General features: G+C 37.4%; 1 long non-coding RNA gene across 3 annotated transcripts; it reads left to right on the top strand.

Moving 5' to 3' along the window:
• The first annotated feature begins 1 nt into the window (after position 1).
• On the top strand, positions 2-10,459 carry LOC144293082 (uncharacterized). Of its 3 annotated transcripts, none has more exons than XR_013360586.1 (3): positions 2-145; positions 2,468-2,617; positions 10,227-10,284. It is a non-coding gene; the product is annotated as an uncharacterized LOC144293082 (long non-coding RNA). The 3 variants fall into 3 exon arrangements; XR_013360584.1 differs by lacking the exon at positions 10,227-10,284 and adding an exon at positions 10,416-10,459 and having other exon boundaries at positions 20-314; XR_013360585.1 differs by having other exon boundaries at positions 20-314.
• The last annotated feature ends 2,779 nt before the right edge of the window (positions 10,460-13,238 follow it).

Raw genomic sequence — 13,238 nt, 5'->3', positions numbered from 1 at the left:
AAGGATTCTAGAGTGGAATGATATAATCCATATTCCGCACTGTGGCCGCAGTTATCCAACACAATGAAGAGACCTCTACGGACCAGACATGGGCTTTTGTCAGCCAACAGTTTTGTGACTGACTTCTCCCCTTGGTGAATTACAGGTAGAGACTACACCAGGTGATGTCCTCACACAAAGGAAACCTTATTTGCCGTAAATAAGGAGATCATAGGATCACTTCCAAAGCCCTGACTTCCTGGAGCAGGAATGAATGACTTACTTTTATTTAGGATTATGATAAATATTCAGAAAGAGAAGCTTTGTCATCACAGGTAAACAGAGGCATAAAGTTGCACAGATACTTAGAAAATATGTCTGTACGTGCATCTTGTTATGGCAATGATACTTGTGTTCCTCCCAGGGCAAGACTTTAATATTATATTGAAAGAGAGGTAACTGCCCAACCAGGAGAGGATATGGGCATGCTCCAGTACGAACTGGAGGGGTCCTGGCCTCCTCATCTCAGCTAAGGGCCCTCCTCACTTTTGAAACAGCACCCGGAGTTCTGCAACAAGAGTTTTATCACTGATTTTTTTGTCTCTGATATTCTTAGGCTAGAGACTTGTTAGCTGCTGCATTCCCTTTGTTCTCTTAAAATCCTTAACTCCTGAGGTTTTTGCATTTCTTTGTCATTCTGACACCTCCTAGGGAGTTCTGCTAGAAGTGTGCTCTGAAAGTCCAGCAAAGATCACAGAAAATAGCTGGGGACCTGAAAGGACTTCTCTTGGGCCAGAGAGCTACATCCTATCTTTCTCTTTTCCAGGGAGCCCTAACTCTTGCTACAGGTGGAGGCTTGGCACCACTCTTACAGTCTACAGCTTCCAGAGAGAGTCGGCCCTGTATTTAGTGTCACATCAAACGATCCTTTTCAGAAAGCCCTCTCTCCTGCCATTTTGCCTAGACACATGTTGGTGACAGGTGATTTGCCCCAACGTCACACACCTCTGTACTCATACCCACCCCCAAATGCTATCAAAAGATGGGTCTTCAAACTAACATTCCCATACCCCCCCCCAAAAGAAACACTCATGAAATAAGTAAGGACCCTCTTTACATCTGCTTTATTTGCATATCAAGAAGTGACCTAATTCCTGTGCCCAAGCAACCTCAACGGTTTTCCAGGAGTTGGCTGGGAAGAGCCCTCAAAGACACAGAGCAATGGCAAAAAAAAAAAAAAAAAAAAAACATAAAACCAAATACAGGGGGATATAAATGAACAACTGAAGAATTTAAACAGAAAAGCAAAAAGGCATACAGGAAATTGAAAGTGTTTTCATTTATTATGTTTTCAAAGATTTTATTTATTTGAGAGAAAGAGAGAGAGAGCATGAGTAGGAGGAAGAAGCATGCTCCTTGCTGAGCAGGGAAAATAACATGGGGCTTGATCCCAGGCCCCTGGGGTCATGACCTGAGCAGAAGGCAGATGCTTAATTGACAGCCAGCCAGGTGGCCCCAAAAAGTTGTCATTTAAATTAAAACTCATTAAATTGATAAATCAGGGGATGCTTAGAAAAGTCCATGTGTGAACCTAAAACTCGATCCACTGCCAACCATACAAGGCCATGCAGTGGCAAAGAGTTTGTTCTAGTTCTCTTACAGAATTTACATGATGCCTACAAAAAGGAATACATGAAAGTATGAGATACTTCAAAGATCTTAGACTTCATGCTGCCTCATGAAAATATCACATGTGTTCTCTCTCGTACTATCTTTTTTTAAAGGACAGGGGAAACATGCTTTTCACTATTCTCAATGTTAAAATACAAAGTACACTACATGCCCCTCCTGCCTATCATCCCAGCAGTTTGTGGCAAAAACAATGAAGATTGTCCTCACAGAGCTGGATTGGAGACAATGTGTTTACACATGCAATAAAAAAGCAGGATGATGGCAGGGTGCCTGGGATAAGAGGATGGGGTAAAATGAATATTCTAGTTCTGCTCAAATGTTTCAGGCACTTGAAAGAGAAAGATCTCAGATCTCAGTACTAGAAATCCAGTTAGTGGCAGTATATCATTAAATAGAGCTTGAATATAAGATAAAGGGTTTGTCATAGAAAATCCTTTGACAAATGTTTGTCTCATAGAATTCTGAAATGTTTGCTCACTTGTTTTAAATAAGAAGAATCTATTGTTTTTAAATTATTAAGATTAATATATTAATCTATTCAGTCTTAGCTTATGGGCTTCACAAATATCAAATTTTTGATATTTAGCCAAAGATGTCCAAAAGATTCAAGTATTCTGGTCCATTCCCCTACATGGTATGCATGCCCTCACCTACTCCTTTGATCTCCATCCCTGGGTGTTTATGCTTCTATATTCTTCCCTCCTCTTGAGTGTTCGAGGGATCTCTAACTTGCTTCTAATGAATAAAATATGGCAAAGAAATGAGATTTCACTTCCATGATTATGTTACATCATAGGCCTGTCAGAAAGCTGACACACTCTACGGAACCTTTCCCTCACTGATTTTGGAAAACTTTGACTACACTGGAAGACCTACACGACAAACAGCTGAGGCAGGCAACTACGAACTGGAGGCCATCTCCAGCTGACATTGTAACCAAACTAATGTGAGTTTGCCCCTGGGTGAGTCACAGATAGAAACTATACCAGGTGGAGTTGTTCCATAAAGGGAATTTTTTTTTTTTTTTTTTGTAGCAAATAGGAGATCATGGGGAATAATATCCAAAGTCGTGCATGACACCTCAAGCAAGGGTGAATGGGTTCCTTTTGGAGCCTTATCATTGTATGTAGAGGTGAGAATAAAGTTGTGCAGGTGCTTTAGGAAAACATGCTTATACATACATTGCATTTTATGTAAATGAACTTGTGCTCCTCCTTGGGTGCAGATTTTAGCAATACAGTGAGGTAAAGTTAATTGTCGGCCATTTGAGAGATCACTTCACATCTGTGCAAGCCAGAGTCGGAGTTAATCTCTAATTGGTCTGGGTGGTCTGGGCTGCCAGAGCTCTTTGTCCAGGCAGTTATTGCTTGAGGGATAGTTTCTGTTTCCATCATGGGATGCTATGCCCTTCATATCTTGTGCCTGAGTTAAGAGAAAAGCCAGAAAGAGGAGCTTAAAGAAAAATGTGGTACAAAGGTCAGTGAGTACAAGCAGGCGAGCAGTAAAGTTCAGGTCTGGGGGTCCAGCCAGTGACAACAACCAGCAGGGAACTGGTGCTTTTGGTGAACTACCACTGTCAGGAAGCAAATTCCACCCACAGGCTAGAGAATGTGGAAGGGGGGTTTCCCCAGTGGATCCTTGAGATAAGATGCAGCCTGGCTGACACCTTGGTTGCTGCTTTCTGATGCCCTACATGGAAGATCCAGCCAAGCTATGACCAGACTTCTGACACAGTGCTGTGAGATAAAAAATATGTGTTGTTTTTAAACCACCAAATTTGGGGAAATTTGTTCTGCAGCAATGATAATTAATACAATAGGATAGTGAGAGAATCCAGGATCCTAATAGGCTTTTGCCAAAATGTGAATTGCCTTCTTATGAATAAAAAGTGTTTCTTTCGAAGGTAATTGATAATAACTTAGTTCTCACTTTTTTTCTCCTTTTCTCTGTGTGTTGTTTTATTGTTTTTAAAACGTACTGTGTTCCAAAAGTTCTTTTGAATTCCAAAAATCCAAAGAAATTGTTCAATTTTCCCTTATAGAAGAAAACTTCAAAGAGAAATATTTAAATAAAATGTACTTAACTTGGGATCCCTGGGTGGCGCAGCGGTTTGGCACCTGCCTTTGGCCCAGGGCACGATCCTGGAGACCCGGGATCGAATCCCATGTCGGGCTCCCGGTGCATGGAGCCTGCTTCTCCCTCTGCCTATGTCTCTGCCTCTCTCTCTTTCTCTCTCTGTGACTATCATAAATAAATAAAAATTTAAAAAAAAAATGTACTTAACTTTCTATTAGTCAACTATGGAGTCACACTCAGAACTTTTAAAAATGTTGTAAATAAAAAGCTCAATATTTCACATGCTGGGGCTTGGGGTTGAGATCACAACATACACATGCAGCATCACACAGGTTCCAAGGAAGCTGAGCTACGTGAAAGAACTTGGCAACACTTGAAAAGATCTGTAAAATGTGGCCATGAAAAAAACTGTCTAATTGCCTTGTCATTACAGAACCAGTCATATTTAAACATAAAAAGAGAGTTGAGAATGCAAAATAATATGTAAGCAATTTTTGCATCTTTGAAGGGAAGAAGATAAAAAAAATCTAGGCTATGCTTTTATCATGTGAGTGAATCCCAACAGATGATGGATGATGTACATGAGAACTGGAACACACATTTAGAGGTCTTTCCTCCCTGGGAATTAGAGTTGATGTCGGGTAAGACAGAGAGGTCAGGTTCTGCTCCTTCTTTCCTTTTAGGTCTTTGGACAGATGTATTTAAACTTTCTTTAAGAATCACATAAAAAGAATCACATTATACTGTCCAAATATGTATGCCATGATGGATGAGAAACTTAGAAGAAAGGCTACCACAGATAACTCATAAATAACAGAAAAAAAAATTGAACCTTATTGAAGAATCCCCATTCTGGTTTCAAAGTAAAATTAAATATGATTGAAAAACTTGATTGTACAAAGAGACATGAGTGAAAGGAAGAAGACAACTTAGACTGAAATGGTAGCAAGAAAACTTAATGAGAACATTGCCCAAGAGATTAACACTATTTTTATGAGTAAGAAGCATGGAAGTTGGTTCCAAATTGAGTAAGGAAGAAAACTCTCATCATGGAAAACCATAAAGATGAGATTAGGGAAGTTAGAACAAATGATTTCATGCACTTATTTCCAGGTCACAACAGTGCTCCAACTTTACACTGAAATTATTTCTTGATACTTCTCCCTTAAATTAACTTAGTTTCTAAAAGAGAATGCTATTTTGATGGCTAATAGGAAAATAAAGACTTAAAAACCACTCTCTGTGTTCAGCAAATGTTCAGGATAGTGATGCTATTTGAATGAGTAGAGTCACATTTTGTGAGGCACTTAAGGAATGGACTTTGCCAAATGGCAAACAGTAGGGCTCTTCTACTGTATCACACAAGAATGTGAAACATTATTAGATTCCAGAAATCCACAAAATCATAGAAGGGTATTGGGTAGGAGTGAATGAGGGTGCTCTGTTTCATATTTTATGAAATATCTTTTCCCAGTCATATTAGCCAGTCTATATGGTAGATAAGACATGGATGCTCTTCAACCGGTCTAACATAGTTTTATAAATTCTGCAATGTATAGATGTGTGGTAGTCGGGGATTGTTTTTCCTGTTGGGACCCAAAATTTTCCCTTCACTCTTCTGCTAGAGACATGATATCAATTGTATTGTGTCCCCCTGAAAAGATATGTTGAAATCCTCCCCCACTTATCTCAGAATGTGACTCTGTTTATAGATAAGGTTGTTGCATAGGTAATTAGTTAAATTAAGATGAAGTGATGAGGCCATATGAAGACACAGACATGTGTGTGGAAGTTGGCATGTGAAGAGGAAGCTGATATGGGAGTTAAGCAGCTGCTAGTCAAAGAACATCAAATGCTACTGGTAACATCAGAAGCTGAGGGAAAACATGAAACAGATTCCCTCCTTAAAGCCTTTGAGAAATCATAGACCTGTCAGCACCTGGAATTTGAATTTCTAGCCTCCAGCAATATGAGACAATAAGTTTCAATTGTTCTAACCCCTTAGTTTATGGTCCTTTGCTACAGAGCCCTAAGAAATTAATACAAATTGTCATGCAGGGAGCATGGTGATGCTGTAACAAGTAGCTGAAAATATGGAAGTAGTTTGGAATTGGGTAATGAGTAGAGGTTGGAAGAATTTTGAAGTGCGTGATAGAGTCTACACTGCATTGAAAAGTATATTGGTAGAAATATGGATATTACAGTCAATCCTGGAGAAGAGTCAAGAAGAAAAGAAGAGAGCTGCACAGAATGCTTCTCTTGTCATAGACAGTGGATATATCATCATGAACAGAATGTTGCTAGAAATGAATGTTAAAGCTGCTTCTGTTGAGGTCTCAAGGAGAAATAAGGACTATGTTATTGGAACCTGAATTAAAGATGATACTTATTATAAAGTGACAAAGAACTTGGCTAGATTATGTTCTGCTATTCAGTGGTGGAAAGTGGGACTTTTAAATGATCAACATGGATATTTAGCTGAGGAAATTCTCAAGAAAAATGTGGAAAGTGTTGCCTGGTTTCTCCTTTCTGCTTATAGTATACTGTGAGAAGAAAGAGAGAAATTGAAGAAGGAATTACAGAGTAAGAGGAAACTAGCACTTAATGATTTGGAAAATTCTCAGCCGTCCAGAATACTTCCTCTGGAAATAGGCTCAAGGTGTGGCTGGAGAAGCTAGAAATGTTGCTACCCTGCATAAAGAACTGAGATAAGTCTTACTGAAGAAGGAAGACTCTCTGGGCAGAGAGCCACAGATGCCAAGGTCCAGACTGACAGGAAATCCTTGGCTCCAGAGGTTGTGGTGATGTGCTTTATTCCAGAGCCTACCCACTGCCCAGAGCTGAGGAGGCAGGGCTGCCTCTTCAGGCCAGAGATAGACGATCAAGCTACAGAGAACCATTCTCAGGTTTTGAAACATATGGGATTTGCTCTGCTGAGTTGTGAACTTGCATTGGACAAGTGACCCTTTTTTGTCATTTCAAATTCTCCTTTTTTGGAATGGGAGCATGCCCATTCCATGCCTCCCCTACCATTTTATCTTGGAAGCAGATAACTTGTTTTTTAAGTCTCACAGATTTATGGATAGAAAGGAATTGTTGCTCAGGATAAGCCAGACAAGTCTGATTTAGATGACTTAGAAAACAAAATGTGGTATTTTTCAAAGTGATTATATTTAGATAGGATCTTGGATGTGGAGTTGAGCCAGGGATGGTTACATGAATCTTGGAATAAGAGAATGAGGTGGATGCATTATGCACATGGGAAAGGACAAAGAGAAGACTATAATGGGTTGAATTGTGTCCTCTAAAAAAGACGTGTTTAAATCCTAATCCTTACACCTCAAAATGTAATTTTATTGAGAATGAGGAGCATTGTGTGTGTGATTAATAACTAGAATAGTATTGGCCACTGATCCACCATGACTAGGATCCTTCTAGAAAGGCATTCTGAGGGACACCAGGGTGGCTCAGTTGTTGAGCATCTGCCTTTGGCTCAGGTTATTTGAACATAGTTTTATAAGTTCTGTAAATTCTATATAAACATAGAAAATTTTATAAACATATAAAATTCTATAAAACATAGCTTTATAAATATAGGCTGGGGTTGAGTCCCGCATTGCGCTCCTTGCGGGGAGCCTGCTTCTCCCTCTGCCTATGTCTCTGCCCCTCTCTCTCTGTGTCTCTCATGAATAAATAAGTAAATAAAAATCCTTAAAAAAAAGAAAGAAAGGCATTCTGTAATGACATGGCAACAATGGGGAATGCTATGTGATGACAGAGATAGGGAGAGGATCATGCAGCTGCAAGTGAAGAAATAGAAAGATTAAACACCAGAAACTAAGAGAAAGTCATGAATCCAATTCTTGCCCAGAGATTCAAGAGAGTCTGAAACTGTTTAAACCTTGACTTCTTATTTTTGCTGCTGTTTTAAGCCACTCATACTTTGCTGTGGTAAATCCAAGGAAACTTAAAAGGAACGTTAATATTTTTTTTCCTAATTATTGTAATTTAGTTTCAACAAAATTCATAAAAGACCCTGACAGTGCATGTTAGAAGCCAGACAGGCTCAGAAAAGACTGGCTGTGAAAAGAATAAGACCACTCAGTTGCTCGAATTTGAGAAATTTTACTTAGTTTTATTTTCTAATATGGTCCTCTAATCCTATCCTTTCTGATGGTGGCTACTAATGCTTCTAGTGGCATGAATTTAACTTTTTTCCTGACTGACTCTAACCAATGAATGTGTGTGATTTGAAATTCATAAGTTATGGTAAAAACACAACTTGCTGGGTATCAAATAAAGTTGTATCTGTCTGGAACAATGGGTGTCTCTCAGGACAGGAGAAACTTGATTAGGAGACAGCTCATGTTCACTTTTATTCCTCCAAATAATTCAATTAAGTTAGTAATAATAATATTGAAGAAATAATTATATATAACATATAATGGGTTCCTAATAGCCAGTCACTTTTAGAATGCTTTATGTGACTTGCTTGAATACACTTACAACTTATGATGGTATTATGAGGCATGGTCTATTACACCATTTTTGAAATTAAGAAACTGAGGCACAGGAAGTTTTGATAAGTTGTCCAACCTCATTGATAAAGCAGCAGACCTGGGAATTGTTCCAAGTATGATAACTCCAGACCCAGATTTTCAACCATTAAATTTTACTCTGTAATGACGCTGCTCTGTGTGTCAGTACATAAGATATATATAGTGGGTTCACTTTCATTGCTTAACCCAGGAGCCTTAGACTTCTGTATATAGCAGGTCCTACAAAATTATCTGGCTTTGCCTTACGAAATAATGAACGTCATGTTGGCTCCCTACACTGATGTGAGTAAATAATGAACAATTCTAACACTGGGTCAAATGTGTTTTGTCATTTTAATTAAACCCACTATACTTAACTATTAATTTTTCTGAAAGGACTGTGGCCTACAAAGTTATAGAGATTCTATAACCGTCTTTATTTATTTGTTTAATAAAATAGTCTTTCATAAAGGTGAGAGTGTGGACCTGTGGCTGAATGAGAATGATGAGTTTAGTATCCAGATCACATTACTCTGAAACCACCTGACATGGCATCTCTTATTTTGTGCTCTAGGATATGCAAATATAAGGGGAGACCATAGAATTGGATATTCTATGAACCTACCAACAATGTAAATACCAAATAACAACAAATTTAATAATGTGAATATCAGGCTCTGAGTTGTAAACAAAAAAACACCCATTCCCAGAAACATAGTCCTTCATACTCAGAATCAGTGTCAGTAGTTTCCTGAAATATGTGGTTGCTGAACCTGGAGGAAACATCTACTTTCATTTTATCTTTTATAATGAAATGACAGAATGGTTTCTATAACTTAAAGAAAATCTCAGGGGTGCCTGGGTGGCTCAGTCAGTTAAGCATCTACCTTCAGCTCAGGTCATGATTCCTGGGTCCTGGGACTGAGCCCCACATTGGGCTTCCTGCTCACTGAGAGCCTCCTTTTCCTGCTCCCTCTACTGTTCCCTTCACTTGTGCTCTCTGATACTCTCTGTCAAATAAACAAAATCTGAAAAAGAAAAAGAAAATCTCTATAACCCCTAAAGAGAAGTGTTTCCATAACATTTGTTCCCAATTGGGAGGAAAAAATTAAAGAGTGAAATTTTCCACCTGTGAACAACTCTCCAATAGAAGAACAAATCCTCATCTATTTGACATATGGAAATGGTAACAGACAGTGGGACTTGCTTAAGTCCTAATCACATGAGATAATTTATGCACATTTAAGAAAGGAAGGAAGCTAAAATATGAGTTCTTCTATAGTCTGTCTTATATTAACTATTAAGAAATCTTTTGTCTTGTGTGTCATGTTCTAATATCTCACTTAGGTTTGCCTCACCTTGCACTGAATGAAAACTAAGAGTTTCTACTGAATATTATACTTCCAAGGAATCTCTGTTATCTTCTGCTGCATTCCATAACATTTCAAAACTTAGTGGCACATGATAGCAATGATCTATCATTTCTTGAAATCTAGGGTGTTGACTGTGATCAGGTGAACAGTGCTTCCACTCCATGTGGAATGGCCAAATGCATTCACATTCAGCGAGGTGCCCAGTGGAGGGTAGAACTTTTAAGAAAATATTTAAAATCCAAGATTTGTCTATACATAGTCTCATTATGTAGTAACTGAGTTCAAGTTTCTTTACAAGACACAGGAAGGAATCTCCTAAGAGAACAAACCTCAGTTCACAAACACCCATCAATTTTGTGCTTACTTACATCATTCTTGCTAATATCAAATTTGCCAAAATAAGACTCATACCCAAGCCCACAGTCAAGGTGCCAGGGGCACATATATAGGAAAGTATGGTTCATTGGGGGTCACCAACATAGTGGTCTACCCCAAGGAGGGAAGCAAAGACCTGATCATATACAGACTGACAAGTAACCAACTTTTCTTGACTTCTCTTCTCTTGGAGGAGGTGGTTCTCTCAGTTCTACTTGGACTTTGAAAATAGTTGAGGAAGAACTTAGCAGTAAGTAGTCACAAAATAGTATGAGTTTATCTAATTATGTTTTAATGCAATTTTAAATAAAAATAAATGAACTTTGTCAAAAATGTGTCAACTGCTTTGTGACACTTGGTGTTTTACGTCTTTCCTTAAAAGGCATACAATAAAGAAAAAGAAAAGAAAGAGGAAAGAAGAAAGAAAGAAAAGAAAGAAAGAAAGAAAGAAAGAAAGAAAGAAAGAAAGAAAGAAGAAAGAAAGAAAGAAAGAAAGAAAGAAAGAAAGAAAGAAAGAAAGAAAGAAAGAAAGAAAGAAGAAAGAAAAAAAAATTATTTGTAGTCTTTCAAAAAGGCATGATTCTTACCTGATAATGTTCAATAATCCCTCTGACAGTAAGAGTAATGTTTCCCCCAAAGGGGGAATCCAGTTAACCAATTCCCTTACCTGGCAAAAGATAAAGTTCACAGATGTGATTAAATTAAAGATCTTGACATTGGAAGATGATCAGGCTGGTTCTTATGTAATCACATAAGGGAATGAGGGAAGAGAAGGCAGGGAAATGAGAGACAGAGATGTGACAATGGAAACAGAGGGCTGGGTGATACAATTTCTACTTTTGAATATAGAAGAAAAGCCATGAACCAAAAGAAATTCAAGTGATTTCTGGAGGCAAGGAGAAGAAATGGAACAGAATCTTCCCTGGAATCTCCAGAAGAACCAGCTTTGCATATACTTTGACTTTAACTCTCTGAAACTGCATTTGGACTTCTGTCCCTCAGAAGTTTTATTTTATTTTATTCTTTAAAAGATTTATATATTTATTTTAGAGATAAGGAGGGGAAGAGATAGAGGGAGAGAGAGAAAATCTCAAGCAGACTCTCTGCTGGGTTTGGATTCTCATAGCTTTGTGAATTATCATTCCATGGAAATAGTCCTTGGGAAAAAAAAATCACATTAAAATAATCAGACTCGTATATATCACCACATGCTAAACCAAGATTTTTTAAAAATTGCCTTATCAAATCCTCTTATTTCCATTAAAAATAATTAAAGTAATATCTTAGTGTCAAAGTGTTTATACCATTATTAAATTAAAAAAAATAAATTAAAAAATTAAATAAATTGAAATATACTTTTGTTTGAAATAGGTTTTGCATGTTTTAGAATAATTTATTAAATGAGAACAGTGTGATATTTCCATGGAACATGGAAAAATGAGGTCAGTAGATTTTACATAATTTCTGTTATCATGCTTACAGATATACTCCGAGAAACCGAACCCACTAAACTATGGCAGGGATATTCTCTTTGGGAGAATTGAAAATTAATCTGCTTTGCCTTTCAGTTTCAGAGATATTGGGAAGTGTTCCTCTTCTGTGGGCTGTAACTCTCATGGCCATGCTGGAGGTTCTGATGTGTTTCACTTCACCTGGCTCTCTGCAGGAGCACTGCCAAGGACTCTATTTGCCCCCCAGCCATATGTTTCAGTATGTCTCTATTGCTGTTGAAGCCAAACTCTGATGTGGTTCATAAATTTTTGGATGAACTTGCAGAATGTGAATTCAAAAATTAATGAGCATGGATTAACACTCTCCCTGGGCAGTCTTTGTTTATGTGCTTAACACATTAGACCTATGACCCATTCAAATCATTTTCATTGCATTATTGCAAACCTATGATCCAGACAGGTGCAGTGCAATTGGATAACGTACCATAATAAATAACACCATTGTCCTAGAGATTTCATTTCACCCCTTTAAAATATGTGAAACTCTGAAGCTATATATAATAGAAGCTGACCAAATTTTATCAGGGAAAAACTAAGTAAGTCAGTGCAAATTTTGTTATAACATCAGCTACAGCATTATATTTAAATTGATTACAAAATATAGAAAATGTGTACTTTAACATTTTCAATTAATGCATCAAAATGACACTGGATGGAAAGTAGGCAAACTTTTTAAGTGGGATGTTGATATGATACATTTTTTTTCTCCCTTGGTGTTTAGGGATTAGGAGGAGAAGGCAAAAAATATATATAGCTGCAGAGTAAGAAAACTTGGAAAAGGACACATAGCTGGATTTAGACAATTATGCAGAAGTGATTATATGAAGGCAGTGGCCTTCATATGCAAGCCATGGAATTGGATGACTGCACAGGTCTTATCTAAATCTTGCAAAAGAAAGCTGCAGCCTGAACCCTGTGGTTAGTTTTGTATCTCTATTCCAAGAAATGTGCAATAAGTCCACAATTTCATCCACAAACTATTGTGATATGTAGTTTATTTGAATTTTAACGAGATAAATTTTCAAGATCCCTAGGGATTTATTGTGGTCATACTGATACTGATGATAATAAAGAATGGGTTGAGCAATCACAGTGATGAGCAGGGAACAAAGTAAACATCTAACTAATGGAATTCTCTAAGGAATGATTTATGTTATTGTCTTTAGTTTTATTCTGTTCACCATGTTTATCAAATTACAGATGGCAGAAATGACATGCTTATCCAATTATAGGAGGCCCTACTGGAAGGTACAGCTTAACATACCTAAACACTGTGCAGTGGTGCTTTAAATGAACAAGCTCTTAATTTTTAGCAGAATATTCCTTCCTTCCTCCAAAAATAACTATACAATTCTAAATGTCATCCAAGTCTTACAGACAGAAAATAGAGATATTGATAAGATCTGAGTGGAACAAAATCATAACTCTTTGATCTTACATGGCATTAATTGCACTGTAGATTTTTTAAAATATTATTATTTATTACAACACTTGTAAATGAAAAGGTAGAAGACAATTCATGCTGTTAAATCATATGTTTAAGACCACAAACAGACAAACACGTGTGAGTTCAATCACTGAAACCTTCTCATTGATTATTATTCTTCAAACTCCTCACTCTTAGTAAATATTTGTTTCTATGTTTGCATTGTTTATAGTATTGAGATGATGAATCTTCTAATTCAGTGCCCTGA

The sequence above is a fragment of the Canis aureus genome, chromosome 21 (genome assembly GCF_053574225.1).
Source record: "Canis aureus isolate CA01 chromosome 21, VMU_Caureus_v.1.0, whole genome shotgun sequence".
Lineage (NCBI taxonomy): Eukaryota > Metazoa > Chordata > Mammalia > Carnivora > Canidae > Canis > Canis aureus.
Note: the sequence above shows the minus strand (reverse complement) of the source record. Positions and strands in the feature narration are given on the sequence as shown.